Source organism: Pinus tabuliformis, chromosome 1_2 (genome assembly GCF_031772625.1).
Source record: "Pinus tabuliformis cultivar Carrire ecotype Pingquan chromosome 1_2, CPIR1, whole genome shotgun sequence".
NCBI lineage: Eukaryota > Viridiplantae > Streptophyta > Pinopsida > Pinales > Pinaceae > Pinus > Pinus tabuliformis.
Window position 1 is genome coordinate 201485991 of NC_142298.1, and position 21289 is coordinate 201507279.

The window sequence follows — 21289 nt, forward strand, 5'->3', positions numbered from 1 at the left end:
TATTCCGGACAATTTGAAAATCACACAGAAAGTGCTGCAAATTGATCATTGACAGCGAGGGTATAGATAATTTGGTTGCCACCGAGATGGTGGAAAAGTTGGGCTTGAAGCGGCTTAAGCACCCCACCCCTTACAAGGTGTCGTGGCTGCAGAAAGGCCAGTAGCTGTTGGTTGATGAACAGTGTGAGGTTGAATTTCACATTGGAAGGTACAAAGACAAAGTTATCTGTGATATTATGCCAATGGAAATGTGTCACATACTGCTAGGAAGACCATGGCAGTATGATCGGAAGGTCATACACGATGGGAAAATGAACTGCTACAAGTTTGTTAAGGATGGAATCAAGCATATGCTTGTACGCATCAAGGAAGAGGAGACAACAGAAGCAAGCGGGACAAAAGCATTGTTAATAGGTGGAAAATAGTTTGTGAAATAGATAGAGGAAAGTGAAGTGAATTATGTTGTTGTGAGGAGGGCAAAGACAGTGTTATTGCACATAGAAATGTCTAATTTGCCTGCAGAAATTCAAGAGATGCTGCAGGAATTCAGGGACATTGTAGTTGATGATTTGCCTAACAAGTTGCCTCCCAAAAGAAGCATCAGTCATCATATCGACTTTATACCTGGAGCAAGCTTACCAAACAAAGCAACATATCGAATGAGCCCCAAAGATAATGAGGAGATTAGGAAACAGGTGCAGGAGTTGCTTGATAAAGGGTTGATAAGGGAAAGCTTGAGCCCTTGTGCAGTACCAACAATTATTGCTCCCAAGAAAAGAGAAGAATGGCGGATGTGCACGGATTCACGGGCCATCAACAAAATCACCATTAGGTACAGGTTTCCCCTACCACAGATGGACGATATGATGGACTGCCTAAGTGGGGCAACATACTTCATGAAGATTGATCTGAAGAGTGGCTATCATCAGATCCGAATCAGGGAAGGAGATGAGTGGAAGACAGCCTTCAAGACTAATGAAGGGCTGTACGAGTGGATGGTCATGCCATTCGGTTTGAGTAATGCCCCTAGTACTTTTATGAGAATGATGAACAAAATGTTGAAAGAGTTCATCGGCAAGTTTGTGATAGTGTACCTTGATGACATATTAATTTTCAGCAAGACTAAAGAGGAGCACCTTTAACATGTTCGAGGAGTGCTGGAGAAATTGCAGCAGAATAAATTGCTGATAAATTTGAAAAAATGTACTTTCCTACAAAGACAACTAGTTTATTTGGGCTTTGTAATTGCAGAAAACGAGTTGAAGATGGACCCAGAAAAGATTGCAGCAATCATTAACTGGCCATCTATGAAAAGCTTATTTGAGGTACTTAGATTTCATGAGCTGGCGAGTTTTTATCGCAAATTCATAAGAAATTTTAGTGAAATCTGTGCACCTATGTTGGACACTATCAAAAAGGCCAGTCAACCTTTTTGTTGGACCAAGGCAGTAGAGGGCAGCTTTCAGCTCCTAAAGAGGAAAATTACAGAAAGGCCAATTCTAAGGTTACCAGATTTTAATAAGCTTTTCTAGGTTCGATGTGATGCAAGTGGTACAGCTATTGGCACTGTACTCAGCCAAGAAGACAAACCTGTTGCATTTTTCAGCAAGAAGTTGAACAAAAGCAAGCAAAAGTATTCCTCATATGACAAGGAATTTTATGCTGTCGTCCAAGCTTTAAAGCATTGGACACATTACCTGTTGGGGAGTGAATTTGTGTTGTTCTTTGATAATTCAGCGCTGCAATATGTGATGCACCAACATAAATTGAACCACAAGCATGCCAAATGGGTTGAGTATTTGTAGAGTTTCACCTTTGCGTTGAAACACATCAGCGGGCAGACCAACAAGGTGGTGGATGCATTGAGCAGAAGAGCCTTGCTCTTACAGGAAAGTACAATACAAGTGTTGGGTTTCGAGCATTTGAAAGATTTGTACCAGACTGACACGAATTTCAAAGAGGCCTATGAAGCCTGTCAAAATCCCGTGCTGAGGAGCAAAAGTCCATGGTTGGACTACAACTTGCAAGAGGAACTACTGTTTAGAGGGGGACAATTATGTATTCCTAATTGTTCGATGAGAGAAAATATTATACGGGAGAAGCATAACGGAGGTCTAGCCAGACATTTCAGCATAGACAAAACTTTGGAGTAGCTCGGACACTTCTATTATTGGCCAAGAATGCGAAGGGATGTATAGCAATATGTGAGTAGGTGTAAACTCTGCCAACTGGTGAAGGGACATAGTCAAAACATCAGGCTTTACACACCACTGCCTGTTCCAAGTAGACCATGGGACTTAGTCATCATTGACTTTGCCTTAGGACTGCCTAGAACACAACGAGGTTATGACTCAGTGATGGTGGTGGTAGACAGGTTTTCGAAGATGGCGTATTTCATCCCTTGTCGAAAAACTAGTGATGCCACTCACGTAGCTCACCTGTCTTTCATGGAGATTGTTAGATTACACGGCCTACCTAGATCTATTGTTTCTAACAGGGACGTAAAATTCACAGGACTCTTTTGGCGCACCTTGTGGAGGAAGTTGGACACATAGTTGAACTTCAGCTCTGCATATCATCCGCAGATTGATGGACAAACAGAAGTGGTGAACAGGAGTTTGGGGAACTTGTTACGGAGCTTGACTGGGGAAAATTATGGGTTATGGGATCGTGCGCTCGCTCCGGCAGAATTCGCTTATAACGATTCACCGAACTGTAGCACTGGACACAGTCCATTTCAGATCCTGTACGGCATGCATCCTCACAGAATACATGAGTTGCGGGATCTGGGAAAGTTGGAGAAGAGAAGTGCTGATGGGGAAGATTTTGCTGAAGCGATGAATGAACTACACGAACAGGTTAAATCAAAGTTGCAGGATAGCATTCAGAAATACAAAGAACAGGCAGACCTAAAGCGACAGGAAGTACAATTCAATGTAGGTGATGAAATCCTTGCACACTTACGCAAAGAATGGTTTCCTAAGAGTGCATATAACAAGCTGAAATTTAAGAAGATTGGTCCCTGCAAGATTTTGTGTAAATTCTCAGCCAACACTTATGAGATATAGCTACCACCAGATATAGGCATATCACCTATTTTCAACGTGGCAGACCTGTTTCCATATACTGCCAACTCGGAAGATGACAGTGTGGTACGGCCATAACGGGACACCCAAGTTGGAGATAGTTCTTAGATGAGGCACATGCCTTCGGCTCAACCCCATGAGATCGAGAAGATTCTCGACACACAGGTGGCCAAGAGGACTCACAAGAAGGAGTATCTATGATACCTTGTCAAGTGGAAGAACCGTCCAATCAAGGACAGTTCGTGGCTCGACGCGGCGCAGATACAGAAGGTGGGTTATTCTATGGAGGAGCTCATGGAACGAAGCCATGACTTTTTCTTACCCCGGGAGCCTGATGCAGGAGCATCTAGCTGACAGGTCATCATGATAGAAGGGTGTTTGGTCTCTAAGAGGACTGAAAAGGAAATTTCTAAGTGAACATTGTAGTTGTTTATTTTTATTTTACGTCGTGTTGTTTTAATTTGGTAAAATACAATATTTAGGAAGGTAGAGGATTAATTAGGTAAATTGTTGCAAGTAATTAATTTTATTTTCATGTTAACTTTTACAAGATTGTAACGTCGGACAATAAACAGTTTTTGGAACTAAAAAAAAATGTGTAACCAACAGAATGTAACCAACAATAGTTAGGGGAAAACAATTCCAGACAATTATTGAAAAAGAACAGAATGCAATTGTAAGAGGTTCGACTTTTTGGAGAGAGAGTGAAATCTAATAAAATATCTCTAAGCACACAGACTATTTTCCAATATCCTGTAACAGTCTATTTGTCATTTTGTTAAATTACCAGAAACAGTGAAAGCAAGTTCTCTGTTTTATTCCACAAGCATGTACACACATATGTGTTTCTATTTGTATTAATTCAAGTAGTCCTACAAATCAAAACAAGTTCGCAGACATAATTTAAGAATACATTGCAAAAACGAGGGCATACAGTCCCTGAATTTATCGATCAAAAGAGCGTAGAGGAATCCTGGACGTGTATACTTAATTCAAGCAACAAAGATAGAGACAAGACACAAGCATTGCTGAACAGCAAAGTCAAACAAATCATACAGGTACTTCCAAAGAACAAAACCTCTTGTTTCATTTATAAAATAAGCACAAGAATCTCTGTTTGAATATATACATTTACAAAACCTCATTTAAGAATACACACAGTACATATAATAACACTATACAAGGTTCGAAGGGTATCATAGCACACGGGTTTAGAAACCCTAACTATAAACCAAACCCTACAGCAACTAACCACAAGAGGAACAAAGCTAGTTTAACAGCCTACGTATACATACTGACAGCAGTCTCAAATCCTTACAATAAATTGCTGTAACCCTAGCCTACGACGAGAAAGAAACAAGTTACAAGATGATAGGGAACAACCCTACCCGGGTCTAGCCAGAGCAACGAGGAGCCGAAGTCCAAAAACCCTCCTGGACGAACATACCTGCAATGATATACATTAACTGAAGTCTGTGAGTAATATGTGGCAGAGTAAGTAAAGATTGGAAGAAAAAAATGAAACCAGGGTTCGAATTTACCTTGCAGAGGCACGACGCTGACATTGCAGTCACCTAGGGTCACTCTGCTCACGAAGGAGCAAGTGTGTCATTTACACGGTGCGAAAAGAAGAAAAGACTGATAGCAGAAAACAAAAATCTTACCTTGACATTGCGAAGGAACCCGAAGTTGAGACCTTGTGACCACAACCTGTCCATGAAACAGAGGAATACAACCAAAGCATTCAACGAACAGTCACATAGAAAGATTCAAGACCAAAAGGAGTCGCACAATCCAGCTAAATAACCAATACCGACTTGTACATAGAGAAATCTCAGTTTCCAACAAGCAGACTATAATCCATAATTCGACAAAAATATTAAGTGCAGACGGAGAAACAAATAACGGAGTAACCAGGTTCAAAACAAGAGTTCATTACCAGACGGAGAAGCCGACAAGTTTCCAGGTCAAGAGCCAAGCCAGAGTACCAGAGGCAGCATAATATTACACAGAGAAAACCGCGCAACATAACCACATTGCAGAGCTCTCAAACCTCAACAGTTCACAAGAAAAATGACCGGGAGATAGGGTTTGAGACCCTCATACCAAAGCGGGAGTGACAATTCCAAGGAGTGGACACTTGTCCATTATTCGTGAGCGCAGGTACAAATCATAAGTGTGGACCCAAATCAATTTTAAAATCATTGCAATCAACCGTCAAATGAACCAACATCATATGTAATCCAACTGCCCATCATTAAATTCATTCATAATCGTATTATTAATGTTGGTAAGTGTGACAAGGGTGGGCTGGACCCATCAAATAATTGCTTCCCCTAGTTTACATGTCAAACACCCTATATATAGTAAGTACACAAACCCATTAAATCTAAAATCCTTAAATTGAAAAACCCTAATTGTAAAGTGGTAGACGAAGTTAAACCCTAAGGTGAAATTTTGCAGGAAGAATCAAGGGTTCCATACCTTTCAACTTCTGATCTTCTGAATAGTTATGATGCTCCAAAGTATTATGCAGTTGCACAGTGCTCCCAGTATGCCTCTGTTGCAAATCAATCGCTTGAAATTTTGGGTAAAATAATGAAATGGTGAATAAATTTGTACTCTTTAAAATACTTTATGAAATTAGATTTTAAAAAAATCAATTGCCGCTCATTTTTGAATTTTAAAAAAGAAAAAAAAAATCGTGTTTTTTTTTTCAAATTTTCTGCACATTGGTGCATTCGATAGTCAAATGCACCAGTGCATTTATAAAAAAAAAGTGCACCAACATTGTCGGGGCAGTAAAGTTTTTCAACGCACCAATATGATACAATTTTTCATTATTTTTGAAATCCCAAAATGGTGTGATTAATTTTTTTAACGCAACAACACGATTTCTATTTAAAATCATTAGTGCTCTAAGTGTTATAAGAGCACTGACTTGGTTGAATTCGTTTTTGTTTTTTTTTAAATCAAGAAACACGTGTGTAGCGATGTTATTTTTTTTAAATGCATCGGTATTTTTTTGTATAATAACATCAATATGATAACATATCTTTTTCAAAATTCTAAAACTAGTCACAGGGTATTATTTAAACGCCTTGGTGCTAATATTATTTAAACGCATTGATGCGCTTTGTTCTGATAAGCTCACCAGTATGGTTTAAAAACTATCTGAAAATTTATTTTCACACAAAATGACATATTAATATCAAATTATGGTTTAGGATGCATCCACATAATTATAGTAGTTCACAGTATACATTTTTTTCTTAAAGTCACCTTATTCTTGAAAATTGTTTGAAAACTATATTGAAATTCATATTGTGGCTATATGGTTCTCGAGATTAATTTTAGATATGAACACAAAATTTTATTTATGATCTTTCTCAAATGCAAGGACAAAATCTTAATAGTATATGCAAATGGTCAATTCTTCAAATTCCAACTCGTTCCATATTGTTGATGTAACTCTTTCACAGATTTGTCGCTTTCCATCTCCACTTGGTTCAGATTTTATTTATATTTTAATTATCTAATTGATTTTTTTTATCTGTGTCAATTTAAAAAAAATGTATCAAAATTTGTAGGAACATGATTTAGAATCGATTTCAGATGCATAAAATATTACTCCATATTATTTTCAAAGACGTTAGAAGCTCTTATCAGGAGCAACATATCACAAGCAGTTGGTAGATGAAAATAGATAACATCTTCACCCTGCCAATTGGAGCATGACATCTTTTAGCCACAATCCTGGATCAACGATCGTAATAATTGTTTGGTATAACATAATTTCAACAAACCAATTGCATTGACATGCTTACTATTATCATTGATATTGTACTAATGATGTTTAATATTTTTTGAAATTCAGATTCTAGTGATGATGAGAAACCCACCTACCATCTTCCAGAGCACCCCACTGCAATTTTTCAATGACATGCCCTAATAGTTGGGTTGCTGATCAAGTGAGAGAGAAATATAGTGCATCTGGTCGTTACCCATGTGCTAAAGAGGATGCCTTAAACATAGGGATTGGGTGCAACAACTGGGTGGAGGATCTCGATGATGGATGCATGACACAAGACTGTGGAGTGGAAGTCGAATTCAACCAATCTAGTCATGCTAGCCACCGTGATCAAAACCTAATGCAAGGGACATTAGGTTACATTGGAAATATACAAGAGATCATTCAAGTGGACTTCTCTTAATTTCAATGTGTTAATTTTAGGTGCAAGTGGTGGGACACCTTAGATCGGAATAATGTAAAGGAAGATCGTGATAGTGGAATGATATTTATCAACTCTAGAAAGATGTGGCATGAAGCTAAAGAGCCTTAGTTTTTTTTTACCCAGATGTGTTGGATAGGGATTGGCGGTTCATATTATGACATAACCCTAGATTAAAACATATTTTTGAGAACAACAGTGTTATCATGCCAAGCGAGGAAGATAATCAGGGTGCTGACAATGGAGAGTGATATGTACTTGTTATTTCATCATTTATTCTATTGTTGCATGTTTTTGTTGTCATTATTTAGTTAATTATATTATTATTTTATTCATCTTGTTGATATTTTAGAATATAATTGGTAAGATTCAAAAACGTTTTTACACTTTTTTTGCAAAGGAAACATTTTTACAATAATTAAAAACAAGTATTTCCAATAAATATTAAATTTAAATTGTTGAAAATCTCTTAACTTTAGCAATAAATTAAAGGACAAGTCTATTGAGGCAGAGGAATTGCCTTTCAACAAATCTTGGAGTGTTTAAATCATGTTTTTGAAGGTAGAAATGGATTCAGCACCATCAAAAACCTCTAGGGCACTCAAAGTCTTGAATTTTAACAACTTTAACCTAGATTTACAAAAGTCCTTGTTGGAATTTTCATGATTTTCAGGGAAAAAAGTCGTATGTTTAGACTACAACATAAATTAAATTTTATAGAAATATATTTTTTAAGTTATATTAAATCTAAATTAATTGTGCCGAGAGACACTCCAAGAATCAACATGGGAGAGATGTTGTCACCTAACGTTACATTTTAAAATAGTAAAATAATAATTGAAGTTAACAAATAAAAAATAGTAATAACAAAAGAAATTAATGTCAGTCATAATTACAATATTTCAATTTACACCTTAATCTAATATAACTTTATATAGAGATATAAAGTAACCGAAAGTTAAAAAAAACATCCTTTTATTATGAGGAATAAATGTAATGAGTAAAAAAATATAATTTACTTTTTACTACAAAGAAGAAATGTAATTTTTTCACATGTAATTCATTCTCTCTCTCTCTCTCTCTATATATATATATATATAACAAAAAATATTTTACTCACAACCATAAGTAAATTATTTTGATGTTTATATTAAATAACATAATTATATAGATACTTTATATAGAAAAAGGTAAAGTAATTAAATTGAAAATTTTCTTATATTTTCACTTTAGTGAGAAAAATTGAGAGAATTCTTAGTCCATTAATAGTTGCTTTTTAATTCAATGTATGAGGGGTATTTGTAAATTTTTCAATGTTTGATATGGATTTGATATGTAATATTTTACAAAGTATTAATAATAAAAATAATTAAATGTTTACATACATGAAAATATTATGAGGGGCATATTTTAAAATGTTAATGTGGAGAACATGAATTATAAATAAATTATTTCAATGTCAACTACATATATATTATACCAGCCTAAATCCATATCAGCCTATTATATCAACGTAAAATTACAATCATAATTTCAACCATACTAGACTTTGTAATTTATAAAAATATCTTTGCATTTTTTAAAGTAATTAATTTTGCATGCAATTTCATATATAAAAGTTTGATATAAGTTCACCAATACATAATCTATAATAAATATTATTTCATAAAAATAAACATCATGATGATAACTATTTAACAATCATAAACATCATCTAAGATACACATTCGAATTCACTACCATATCTAATTATATACACCTCTAGCACATATAAAAGTCATTATCTAGCACAGAAATCTAATTTTCCAACAAGGCATCATCACCGTGATCACATCTAACAAAACACAAACATCCTAATCTAACATCATCAGCACACACATCCTCAAATTAATATAAATATCATGTCAAATAACTTCTATCACATACAAACCTACCTGTAAGCAAATTAAATGAAGATATCTAACATGACCTAACAATATACACATCAACACCAACATATAAATTAAGACATACATAAACATGAACAAAAAAGATGCACCATATATATATATATATATATAAACAAGTCAAATAAGTGCAATCAAATATCCAATAAAAATAGACGTAGTGTCAGGCTAGTTTGTAGTAGAAGACAACAGATGGTCAATTGTTGTATGAGAAACATCTGTTGAACTCAATTGAGGTGGAGAAGGAGGTGGCTAGTTTGCATGAGTAGAAGATGATGGATGGTCAACTATGCCTGCACCCCGAATTAAGTTTGGAAAACTCTGAGGTGGAGGAGGAGGTGGGTCTACTCTATCAAGAGAAACACGAGGCACATACTCTAGCTTTGGCATCTCATCATCAGACGAATGAGGAGATGTACTTCAAGATGAATCATCGATACCCTGACGACCATGATCTGAAGGAGTGGTACTACAGAAGCATCATCATCACCACCCTCTTCATCATGATCATGACCATCAGCCTGATCATCATCATCGCCATCCCTCCTTGCTTTCAATACCCTACTAGCTCTAATGATATGCCACATAAGAGACATCAAATCACATGGACAGTCCCTGTACAAACTCATGAAACTAGGATCCACGGTGATATCTTGAGGCCTCGTATGGCAGACTCTCGCATTAATCAAAACTCTAGCCAATTGGTCGTAATAATCCATATGAACTCGCAAAACATGCCTATGACTACAGATGATCACTCCCCCCTTCAGGATGTGCTTCACCCTCTTAGGCCTCGCCCATCTCCACATTTCCTCCAAAATCTAGTGGGGGAGGAGGCATGTCCCTATCAAATGTGCCAATATCTACAAAATATACAATACAGATAAATAATTAGACAATTTCATTAAATAATTTAATAAAATAAGTTAAATAACGTGCATGAATAAACTTTATTCTAATTCACTAAAACGAGAAAATGAAACTAGCTAATCAATTTAAAGAAAACACTAATATTACCTCTATCATTTAGGGGCTCAGTCGTTGTGAATAATATGTTGGGACACCCTCTCCAATCAATCCCTGCATCCAGAAATACCAATGTGACAAACACATGGTCATCCTCACTAGCCAGTAGCACTAGTGCCTCGCAAGAAATATTGGCCAAATACTCTGGCATGCCCCTCTTGGGAATCATTTGCCCCCACATGTGCATCTGGACCTCAGTGATCAGCCTAGGATGGCAATGGTCAATCGTAGGTCTCGTCTCTGAAAACCTCTCAAAAAATAAACAAAAAATCTCAGAAGCAAAAGGGAAGGTCTCCCTCCCATGTATTAATGCACGAAATCTATCTAAATCCATTCAAAACTGCCTCAAAAAAATGGCAGACCATCTGATGCAATGTGGCACTTGAATCAAATAATCAACATAATGAAAAAGAGGGAAACTAATGCACTTCCCATCACTACTAAGGTGTGTAATCATGGTGACTAATAATGAGAGGCACCTAACCTCCTTTGCAATAAAATAATAAATATTTAGCTGTCCACCACGAACCTGAAAATATGATGGATAGACCGCATGAGGCCCGACATATATCTCAGTGTATGCAAGTTGGCTCCAAGTTGCAACCCCATGGAGGACATCAAGGAACTGGGAAAAATCCTCCTGTCTCCTAGATAGGCTAGTGATAAAGTATATGTCCTCCTTAGTGGGCCTATATCATGTCGTAGGACCAACATGAAAAGCCTACTCTTAGACATTCCAACACCAGATCATATGTGCCAAAAAGACAAAGTGTGCCTTCAAGGATGTAGCCTCCTCATAGTACTTGAGGAAGCCTACATTCCTTAAGAGCACTCAAGTCGTTGTAGTAATAGGGCGAGGATATAAATCCCTCTCCCTCTCTTTGGCCTGCCATGTTCGGACCATATTGTATGGGTTCACCTGTTGCTCTTACTCTTGTTGGTGCTCCCTCTGCCAATGTCTTTACTACATGAATGACATATAAAATACATCAGCCTCATACTTAAAATACATTTTTTTTATTTAATGAAAAATGTATTTATAAATATGGAAACATAACTTTCAATTAAAAAAAAAAATACTTGATGCGCTCAAAAGACAATCATGCATCGGCAATGGTGAGCTTTCAACTACAACTGCACCGATACCGGTGCACACATAAGTATAATGCACCGTTGTTGGTTCAAAGTTTTAACTTTTAACAATGGTGTGAAAAACTTGTGCATCGGTGCACATGGATAACCTTTTCGCATTGATATGGAATGCTCAGGTTATTGAACGCATCAAGCTATGGCTGTATTTTAAAATATTAAGTTTACGGTGCATTTGGTAAATATAAATGCACCGGGTTTGATGCACTAACGTACAATATGTCGTATCAATCTTGGTGCATTTTAATTTACAAAATGCACCCCAACAATGACGATGTGTTATGTTCACACACTGATATGTGGTGCACCCTATAAATTTACAGGGTGCACCGCTATCAATGCGAGCCAAATGTATCGAATGCATCACACAACGAAAAAATAATCACTGAAAAATAGTGGAAAATTTATCCTAATTTACAATTCTAATCCGCTAAAAAATTAAATTACAGAGAAACATATACTTTACCTAAACATTTTGCCATCGGGGAGGCATTGTGGACACATAATGGAGAAAAACAAATTTTAGGACGGTTTGAAAAAATTGAAAACTCAAACAGTGAGCACGGTACAAAAGGATGGTGAGCAAGAGAAGCACTGATGTCAGGGCACTTTCATGTGGAAAGAGTGGCACCAGTGCTTGAGATCTCTCCCGCACTGTAGATTGTAAAAATGAAAGTTACAACGAGGAGGGTATTTTTTTTTAACTATAACGATTATATTAATTATTTAAAACCGGTTGGGCCGAAACCAAAACAGCCATCATTACAATATTAAGAATTCCTTTTAGTATCAGCTCTCCTTTTCCTTACATAGGTGCAGATTTAATCTAGATTACGGGATCGGGTTCCATGTAGGTTCTTCATCATTCTTGCTTAAGGCTCCTTGTGGCAGGAGGCATGCTAGGTTTGCTTTTGCGTCTGCTTCCTTATTTGAGCCACATAGAATATGGAAATGGAGTTAGGAAGAGAAGTATTGGAGCACGTATCTCAGCCTTTGAAGTGTCTTGTTGAGCACCAGATTGTTGAAGTGGTCCTCCGAATTTAATATCTTTATCAAAATTTATGAGTCCCGGAAGACTTTGTTTCCTTAATTCCTTTTTCACGTGCTATCTGATAGACTTTTAGCAGTCCAATGATTTCTGCCTGGTTGTTGGTTCTCTGTCCAAGTCCCCAACTAAGGCCATCTTCACAAATACCCTCTAGGGAGTAGATCACTCAGCCTGCTCTTGCTGTCCCTGGATTGCCTTTGGAGGCATCATGAAAAAATATTGTTGTTTTACCTTGTTTCCTCCACCAAGCTTGAAAATCTGCGTCCGCTTCTCGTACTCTCCATACAAGAGTTTTACTAGAGAAAGTGGTGTTGTTTATCCTGTCTCTAAATATATAAGTTCCAATCCATTTTTTTTCTTCTGGGAGAAGCATGTTATCGTTTTTTTTGGCATTATGATGTATGTGTTGTACTTGATGGCAACCCACTTGTAGCAAAAACAACTCACTTGTATATGGTAACTAGATGAATCTACAGAAGAGATATCAGATGTGACAGAATGCATGACAGTAGTGTTTACAGATGTGATGAAATGCAGGGCAGCTTCAAGGAATCAGTTCAGAAGACAACTCACTCAAATGAAATATCGCAGTATAGCAGCTAAACAGCAAATAATTACATATCAATCTTCACAGAATCAAGAAAGAGAGGTATACATAGGTTCACCATCAACCAAGCTACGTATACATGCAAGTTCAGTGTATACAAGTTGCTTATACGTACACACACACTTTCACAGAAGGAAAAGTGTGTATACCTTGGAAAACTAAATTTTTGGTCCAAAGTATTTGGTCCATGGTATTTTGATCCATGGTATTAGTCCAAGGTATCTGGTCCGAGGTATTGACCCTAGGTATTTGGTCCAAGGTATTGGTACTAAGTGGTTTTGGTCCATGGTATTGAGAAAGGCCTAAAACTATAAAAGGAAGAGAAGATCATTAGGCCAAGGTGTGCAAGTATCGAATATCTAATGAAGTGTGAGATCTAATATGCAGGTTATTGGCTTATGGTGTTGTGCTTGATCTGAACCAAGGATGAACCTTAGTGTTTGATGAAGGATAAGATCTAATGATGTATCACGATCCTAAGGCTTGAAGTGAATTATCTTTATGTGGTTTGATCATGTATCTGACTAACTGGCGCATGTTGTAGTCTGTAAATATGACGATCTGGGTATGACTGAAGTCTCGAATAGTTGTAATGTTTAAATCATCATTTACAGATCTATAGGTAGGTTCACTTTAGAAATGGAGTGTATATACGCTGGTTCTGCATATCAAAGCAACGTATACATCATAAATTTGATTTTCAGATCTGTACGTTGGTTCACTTTGAGGAAAGCGCGTATGCACACAGGTTCATCACATGGAAGTAGTGTATACCTTATAAAATATGTTTTAGTTGCTTATGTTTGTTGTTGCAGTGTTCTGGGTTCTAGCTTGGGTTCCGGTCATTGTATTCTGGTGATAACATTCTGAATGATCAGATTGATGGGTTGTTAAAGTGATTGATTGATTCGGTTGTGGTTGGTTCAAAAGGATATTGGTTGATGCAGATATATTTGATGATTGAATGATGTTATTAATGGATCTAGTTTGAAAATTTATGAAACGTGGTCCCTAGAGGAAGAGAGAAGGTTGTAGCCTTCTGTAGGTTGGCACCTATGTGCTAGTAAACATATTGGCTAGTACAAGAGCTAGGGGGTTGTATCTCCCTTCCAGTAGAAGCTGGAGAATGAGAGAAGGTTGTAGCCTTTTGTAGGTCGAAGCCTGCGTACTGGTATAAGACTGCACCAACATAAAAATTGTAAAAAGAATTTTCTTATTATTAAAAGAAGACAGAGACAACATCAGTAGGTGGCTTTTACCCACATTGGGTTTCCACCTTATATCTTGGTGTTCTTGTGTGTTTCTTTTTTGTGATTATTTATTCTACTTTTACTACAATGTCTAATGAATTCCTGATATATTGATTAAAGTTCAATACATGATAATTTGGGTAAATCTAAAGATCTCTGCATATACCCTGGTTGCATTAAGTACAGTTGCGTATACACGCTAGTTCACTGAACTGAAGTAGCATATACAAATTAGTTTTTGAAAATTAAATTATTGATCTAATAATACTGATTCACCCCCCCTCTCAGTATTATTTCCAACAATTGGTATTAGAGCAGGTCCTTCAGAAGAAGCTTGATCGCTTGAGGGAAAATCCATCATCATGAGTAATCAAGAAATTTGGGGATCCATCAGACCGCCAATCTTTGATGGGAGAAACTTTGTTTATTGGAAGGTAAGAACCACAACCTATCTTCAATCACTTGGAACAGATGTTTGGGAAATCGTGGAAGGAGGATATACATTTCATGAGCAATTCCTACAAATAAGGTAGGTAAAAAGCAGTATGAAACCAATGCCAAGGCTGTCAATACATTATTGGGAAGTCTATCACAATCAGAGTTTGTCAAAGTTATGCAGCTCAAATCTTCCAAATAAATATGGGACAAAATCATTCTAAGCTACGAAGGAGACTCTTAGGTAAAATGTGCTAAACTACAAGCTCTCAGAATTCAATATGAAACTCTCAAGATGCAAAATGATGAAAGTATAGCTAGTTACTTCTTACGTGTAGATGAGGTTGTTAATTGCATGAAGAATCTGGGTGAAGAGATAAAGGAAGTTACCTTAGTTGAAAAAGTTTTAAGATCCTTATCTGATAAATTTGAATCAAAAGTATCTGCCACAGAAGAAAATCAGGATCTACAGACTATTACTATGACATAGCTTCACAGAATCTTAATTGCCTTTGAGATGAGAAAAGGAGGTCCATCATAAATGAGAGAAGCCACATTTAAAGCTTCAGCAAAGGGAATAGAAAACAAAGTGTAAGTAAAAAGAGCTACTATACTCATTAAGATAGCGATGGTTTATCAAATAGTGATGAAGATGAAAATAGTAATGACTATAGACTTCTGATGGCTTATGAAGATGATGATTTATTGAATGCTTTATATGAAGATGACCTTTATGAAGAAATATCTAAACTCAAAATCTGTTTAGAAGAATAGAATATGATTATAGATACCTTGACATACCAACTTGCTGAAAGAGAAAAACACAATGAAAAACTAGAATGTGAAATTGTGGGTCTAAGAAAGGATCTTGACAAAACAAAAGCTCTCAATCTTAGATTTGCTAAAGGATCAAAAACCTTAAATGAAATTATCAAAGTGTAGCATTCTCATTTGATAAAGATAGGTCATGGATATACTGAAGAAGCATCTCAATCACAGAAGCCGTCAACCTCCACTAAAAGCTATCATGATGCAACAAAGAGTAGTGGACAATTTGACAATCGTCAGCAAAGGCATAAAGCAGATCACCAGGTAAATCAGGCTCAATTTACTTCAAGGATGAACAAAAGCCACAACCAACCTCAGGTAAATCATACTCAATTTGCTTCAAAGATGAATATCAATAGAAACTATAATCACCAGGTCAATAGATTCAATAATCGCAGGAACTTCTTTAATGGTCAATGTTTTTCATGTCATAATTTTGGACACAAAGATGCTCAATGTGTTTCTTACAAAACCATCATGACTAGAGAAGCACGAAATTAGAGGAATGTGGCAGGGATCAAGAAAAGTTCCTATAATAACTTTTCTCTTCTTGAAAATGAAATAGAATGCCCAATCCGTAACAACTTTGGCCATGAAGAATCTGAATGCAGGAGTAAATTTCGGCAAATATCTCAAAAGGAGCAAACTCCATTAAATCCCAAAATATGGAGAAAGAAAGAACCGCAAGCAGAAAAATGTGGTATAGCCTTGTATGCAGAAGGATAAATTCCTCAATCAGTGGGACAACTAATTGCATGTTCTCACAAAGACTTCAAGTTTAATTTTCCATAACTAAATAACTCATGGAGATTAATTAATTAATATTTTAAACTATTGTTAAGACCAAATTCGTTTTTACTTTCTATAGTTAAACCAAGCACTACTAAAAATAGGAAGGGACCTAGAAATGCTATTTTGAGAAGATTCTATATTTAACAGTTTCACCTCTCACCCAAGGTGGCCAAGATGCTCATTGGCCAAACTGCTATTTTTAGCAGTTCTATTTTTATCACTTTCTAAATTTAGCATTTCTTGTTGCACACTTTTCAAGACTCCCTCTCAACAAGAAAGGGATTATCAGCAACCCCAATCTTGTCTCTGTGGAACTCAAACTTGCCCTTTGATAATGCCTTTGTCAAAATATCTTCATCCTATTCCTCGATCGAAATGTACAACAACATCATGATCCTCTTGACCACACAATCCCGTAGATGATGATAGTGGATATCTATATGCTTGGACTTGTCATGAAATACTGGATTCTTAGAGAGTTTAATGCAATTCTGATTATCACAATATATCACGGTATGATCCATCATTTGACCAAACAATCCCACTAGAATCTTCCACGTCCAGATGGCCTCACATGCAGCCTGACTCGCAGCCATGTATTCAGCCTCCGCTGAGCTAAGTGCAATTGATCTCTGTTTCCTGCTATACCAAGAAACTGCAGCTAACCCAAGGTTGAAGATTCCTCCAGAAGTTTTCTTCTTGTCTAATGGACTACCTGCCCAATCTGCATCTGTGAAGCCTTGGAGCTTCACTCCCTCTATCTACCTGTACCATAATCCATACTATGTAGTGCCTCTGAGATATCTCAGCACATGCTTTTCCACCTTCCAAAAAAACTTGGTTGGCTAAACCATAGCTTGACTCAGCTGGTTCACCACAAAGCAAAAATCTGGTCTTGTGTTCACCAGATACATGAGTGAACCCACAAGTTGCCGATAAACTGTAGCAGCTACTACCTCACCTGAAGTAGCATCCTCCTTCCTCCAGTTACCTACTAGAGGAGTCTCCATGGGCTTTCACATCTCCATGTGGAAGTGCCTGAGTATCTCATTGGCATACTTGCCCTGAGACACAAATACTTCCCCATTTCTCTGCCACACCTCCCTGCCTAGAAAGTAGTGCATGAGGCCCATGTCCTTCATCTCAAACTCTCTTGCAATGTCCTCCTTGCAAGACTTGATCAACTGATCATCACCTGTCAAAATCAGATCATCGACATAAAGTACAATAATCAATAGCTTACCTTCTACCATGATGTGGTAGAGCTTCACATCCGCTTCACTCTTGGTGAAGCCCAACTCAGTGAAATAGCTATTGATCCTGGTATACCAAGCATGGGGTGCTTGATTCAGCCCATACAATGCTCGCTTGAGCTGACACACATGTGACTCACGATCGAAGGTCTCAAATCCCTCAGGCTACTCTATGTATACCTCTTCCTCAATCTCCCCATTGAGGAAAGCTGTCTTCATATCCATGTGATGGATCTTCCAACCCATCTATGCTGATAGTGCTAGAATCGATATGATCGATGAGTACCTTACAATAGGAGCAAAGGACTCATCATAGTCAATCCCCTCAACCTGTGAGAAACCATGGGCAATAAACCTTGCCTTGTGTTTCTCAATACTACCATCAACTGCCTGCTTTACCTTGTAAAGCCATCAGGAAGTAACCACTGACTTGTCCCCCAGTCTAGGAGCAACATCACACACACTATTCCACATGATAGAATCATAATCCTCAACCATCGCATCCACCCAAACTGGCTGCTGCATTGCCTCCTCAAAAGAAGAAGGCTCGCTCGCTACACACTCCCCAACCAGGGCCATGTAGCCAGTGTATCTATCAGGAGATCTCCTCAGTCTGCGATGAGAGGATTGCTGCCCCACATTCTCTCTCACATCCTGCATGAATCTGTCAGCTTCCTGTGAGTGTTTTTTCCCATCTCTGGAAGACTCTCCAGTAGTGGTGATCTCCACTACTGGAATCTCTGCATGCAGCTACTCTGCATCATCAGGAGGCTCCTCCTCCTTAGGAACTAATAGTTCCTCATCATCACCATGCAACTTGAGCACCTTCTCAAGTGACACTCACATGGCTCGCTTCTCATCGAACTTCAAATCCCTGCGCACTACAGTCCTCTGACTGGCAGGCAGAAACACCTGATAGTTGTGAGGTGTATCCATGTACCCCACAAGTATTCCCAACTCAGCTGTTGGGTCTAGCTTCTTCCGAGCATCTTTGGTCACATGACATAAGACTGATGATCCAAAGATGTGAAAGTGACTCACATCTGGTCACTTCCTCGAAAAAGCCTCCATAGGTGTCTTCATCCCCAAAATACGATGAGGACTTCTATTCTGAAGATACACTACTGTATTGCATGCCTCAGCCCACAGATGAAGTGGTAGGCCTTGGTCATGCAACATCGTTCGAGCGCTCCTACAATAGATCTGTTCTTCCTTTCGGCCACCCCATTTTGTTGTGGGTTATGAGGTGCCATGAGTTCCCATTTAATTCCTTCTGAAGCATAGAAGTCCTTAGACTATTGGGAAACATACTCTCCACCGTTATCACTCCACAAGGCCTTTACTTTCTTCCCTAATTCTTTCTCTGCCAAAGCTTTGAACTAACAAAACTTCAAGAAGGTTTGATCCTTCTTTTGCATGAAGTAGATCCAATATCTACAAGAAAAATCATCAACAAAAATAACATAGTACCTATGCTTCGCAGTGGAGGCTGTAGAGAAGGGCCCACATACATCTGAATGAACTCACTCTAGAAAAACTCCTGCTCTACTATCCTAATCATGAAAGGAAGCTTTTGCATACTTACCCAAAGAGCAACCTTTGCATGTGCTTGTTTGCTCTAGCTTGCACTTGGGTAATCTAGTAGAAATCTGATGCATGATCTTCAAGGCCCCATGATGCAAGTGGCCCAGTCTCCTATGCCATAATTCGCCAATATATTGGCCATGCACCACCTCTGATTTGGAACTCAATGCAACACAGTCTTCTACCTGTAACTTATAGAGATTCTTAATTCGAATCCCAATCTGTTTGGTATGTCCATTGTCGATATGCCTTAGGAAAACCTTTCCCAAACTAAAGACTACATCATAGCCTTTATCCTCAAGCATAGCAATAGACACAAGATTCCTTTTCAGCCCTAGTATATACATAACATTAAAAGAGTGATGGTAGAACCATGCTCCCTCTAAAACACAACCATACCTTCACCTGAGACATGGTACTTTCCATCATCACCCATCTCGATCCGTATCTGGAGATCCTTCTCCTCCAAAGTGCTGAAAATATTCTTGTCACCTGACATGTGGAAAGAGGCTCCGCTATCCAAGTACCAAACACATCCCATGCTAGATGAAACCATGCATGCAATAAGTGAGAAATCCATCTCAAACTATGAAGCTAGTGCATCACCATCAGATTCCTTGGAGGAACCTTTCTTGGACTTCTTCTTTGGGCAATTAGTAGCATAATGGCCCAAATCAGGACAATGAAAGCATCTCACCTTCGACTTGTCAAAATTATTCCCTCCTTGAGAAGACTTGGATTGGGATGCCTTCCCTTTCCCTTTCTTAGCTTTAGATGCTAAAGCCAAGTTCTCTTCATCATCATGTTTTGATGAAGAAGCTCCATCCTTGGTGCTCCGTCTGATCTCCTCCTGCATCAAATCTGACCATAGTCATTCCCAATCCGGCAATTTGTCCCTTCTATTCACTGAGTCCTGGTAGCTATGCCAGCTCTTACGAAGGCCAAGGAGTGCTAGACTCACCATATCATCATCAACTGTAGTGACCCCTACACTTGCAAGCTCATCTCTGCAGGTGGTGAGCTTGTTCATGAACGTAGAGATAGTGTCACCCTTTTCACACTTGATCTTGCAAAGTTTGTCCTTCAGTGCTAGCTTCCTTTGATCACTACTATTCTTATATAAGTCTTTCAATGTTTTCCACATTGCATGCGGAGTCTCCTTCCCATGGAGGCTCGAAATTATGTGCTCTTGAACTCCCTCCAGGATGATTCTCCTAGCTCTAGCCATACACTTCTTCCATTCCGCCAGTTAGGCTTAGGGACTTCTTGATCAATGAAGTCCTTAAGACCGTTATATTCCAATACTGCCTCCATGCGATCCTTCCAAGCTATGTAGTTTGAGTTGCCATCAAGGGCATACTCAAGCCTCAAACCACAGAAAGCCATTAGTGAAATGGATGTGATAAGAACTGAGATCTATATCCTGAATAATAAACTTCGAATTTCTCTTGCCTGTATACTCTTCTTCCTTGATCACCTGTGCTCTGATACGATGTAGAAATTTCACCTGTAGATCAAACTGATACATGCAATGTACTAAAGCATAATACTTGATCTAGTTCTACAAAACATTAAGTAGAAGCATAATCGAATTCATAAGCAACATCAAGCATAAACACATATAACTAATCAAGAGAAATAATCAACCATAACACAAGATATATCACTAGGGAAAGCACCAGCATAAAACCCCCTTCACTGTATTATCAATCAAGTGGAAATCCTTTCTTGTTTACAAAAAGAATCAGCGCAAGATCTATCCTGTACTCTCTGCAATCAAAAGATGAAAATCATGGACTACCTAGGCCTCAATATATAGACTGTAAGTTGGCCTAATCATACCTGCTGTCACCTCAGGTCCAACTACGTAGTCATATAAGAAAATAGATTCCTTCCTCATGCAAGGAATACTTACTAGAAATATCCAAGCATCTGATAGTACAATGTCCCTCATCTGATCTCAATTGTGTCTCTGTCTGAACTGCCATGCATCAGTTATCCATGAGAAAATACTCAGTTATCTGAAAATAATAGTTGTCACATGCATGCAAGC